General features: G+C 52.7%; 1 pseudogene; it reads left to right on the forward strand.

The window, feature by feature from the left end:
- Positions 1-2,500, forward strand: part of LOC143154544 (large subunit ribosomal RNA) — an 8,757-nt pseudogene that overhangs the window by 2,738 nt on the left and 3,519 nt on the right.

A 2,500-nucleotide genomic window follows, 5' to 3' on the forward strand; every position in this document is an offset into this window, starting at 1 on the left:
GTAACTATGACTCTCTTAAGGCAGGGACAGTGGCAGTGTACTGTGGTAGTGGGTACACTGAAGGGCACACTGTATGGGGAGCGGCGACCCCACCTTCCCGAGCTAAGAAAGCCCTCATAATAGGCTGTAGAGGCCGGCGACTTGTCTAAGTGGGATGATCGGTGGGGAGCTAACTTGTTAGCTCCCGCGGCTTGTAACCGGGAATTGCCAGTTTGGGTCGTTGACCAGTGGATGGTACGACCAGCGTGCTAGGCCTTCGGGTCTATACCCAGGGCGTCCAACGAGTGGAGCGGGCTCGCTCGTTGGGTAGCGTTCTGGGAAGAAGGGACGTGCGTCCGTCCTGGCGTTACGACGTCCAGGCGGGTGGGCTGGCAAGGACCGTTAGGTCTCCTTTGGAGACCGAGTGGCGTGGAACCCACGTTGCCAGCTGATCATTTTCGCCTGGCCAAGGTATTAGGATTGTCCGTTCGGCGGCTTGAGGATGGCCTCAGCCGGAGAAAAGGTACTATGTGCCTATGGAGGAATGAAGCCTCAGAAGGGGTGAATTGAGAAGTATATTGGTAGCGAGTAAAATATAATAGTGCGTGGAGTTCCCTTTGGGATAATGGCTGGCGGCTGCTTTTAGCAGCCGTTTAGCTATATACAATGAACCCCGACGAAGTTCACAATGCGGATGAGGAGGATCGGCGGGGGTGGTCTCCTGACCGTCGACGGACATTAGGTGGCACTTGGTGACGAAATGGCAAAGTCCCCGGTACATGATTGGCTATGGTTTTGGATTTGGTGAACCCGGAATTATAATTTCAGTTATGAAATGTTTGATACGAATGGAGCCTCGGACACGGGGGCCCCCGGCCCTGGGGTCCCCGTGGCGGACTTGTCCGCTGCTGGTGGGAGGGCCAATGATGACGACGTATGCTATGACACGGAACATGAACTGATTAACGTGATGGATCTACCTCTCGATGGGCAGATTAAATGTAGAGCGTGTGTCTCTCATGAGAGATGGTTCCTACAGGAGAAAAGCTGGAGTGAACATATGACTAAGCAGCACCCACGAATAAAAGTGCTTTGGAGGTGTGCACGCTGTGGCAAATCGTTCCAAAAACTACACGGCTGCAGGTGCCACCTCCCAAAATGTGCCGGCGCCAGTCAAGAAAATCGACTGGGCGGCCATGTTTGCTCCTCCTGTGGGTTCTCTTGCAGCTCTCAGAGAGGGCTGTCGCAACATGAGAGACACGCGCACCCGGTGGTGCGAAACATGAAAAGGGTACAAGCAGCCAACCCTACCCGTCCAAACAATAGAGCCTCGGTTTGGACGGAAGCAGAAGTTCGGGAATTAGTCCGACTAGATGGAATCTATCGCTCGGATAGGTTCCCGAACGTTAAAATACACCAGCACCTGCCGGGTAAAACGTTGAGACAAATAAGTGATAAAAGGAGGCGACTGCCTGTCGAGAGCGTGGAAGCGGTTGTCGAGGAGGAGCCCGAGGAAACTGACTCGGACTCCTATGAATCGGCAACCGAAGAAATAGCACAAGAGGAGGCCCCTTTGGGAGGTGGTGAAGAGAACTGGCAAACCGCTCTCAAGGGGGCAATCATGGCCGACTCGCTCGATACGGATCACGAGTTCTTCGAAATAGAGCGGAGAATAATGGAGTCGGCCATAGGAGGTCAAATGGACCAATCTGAGGCCGAGAGTATCCTGGGCAGTTTCATTGAAATATTAAAAGACGGGGAAAGCGAACAGTCGGAAACCAGGCAGAAAGGACCGACAAACCAAAACCAGCAAAAGGAAAGCGATCGTACCCGTCGGAATAAGCATAAATTTTCTCGGTACCAAGAACTATACAATAAGTGCCCAGGCAAATTAGTAGATATGGCGGTCACGGGATGTGTTGTTGAGGCTGGGGGGCAGGCAGAGCTCCCTGATAGAGCTAGCATCAAGCAGCTCTATGAGGACCTGTGGGGGAAGGTGGGACCCACCACAGGCCTACCACAGCTCGGAAGGAGCCCGAGCCCACTTTCCTCGATGAAGGAAATGTGGAGACCCGTCACTATCGTCGAAGTGGTGGATAAGATGAAAAAGATCAAAGCTGGAGCCGCTCCGGGTGTCGACGGCATAAAGAAAAACCACCTCCGTAAGAATGGCGCCTTACACGTTATGGTTAAGCTCTTCAACCTGCTGATGCTGCAGGGAGCATTCCCGAATCAATGGCGAGCCAATCGGACCGCGCTTATTCCCAAACCAGGGAAGAGCGCGGCCGATGTGAGGAATTGGAGACCAATCACTATTGGCTCGCTGATAAATAGAATTTACTCGGGAATGTTGGATCGCAGGTTGAGGAGCAAGATTATGAACCACAAAAGGCAGAAAGGCTTCACCAAAGAGGATGGGTGTAAGCAAAACATAGCCATTTTGAACAAAGCGCTAATGCTTATGAAAGAAAAGCACGGCGGGGTGGTTACAGTCGTCGACATCTCGAAAGCGTTTGACACG

The sequence above is a fragment of the Ptiloglossa arizonensis genome, unplaced genomic scaffold (assembly GCF_051014685.1).
Source record: "Ptiloglossa arizonensis isolate GNS036 unplaced genomic scaffold, iyPtiAriz1_principal scaffold0190, whole genome shotgun sequence".
In the NCBI taxonomy this organism is placed as follows: Eukaryota; Metazoa; Arthropoda; class Insecta; order Hymenoptera; family Colletidae; genus Ptiloglossa; species Ptiloglossa arizonensis.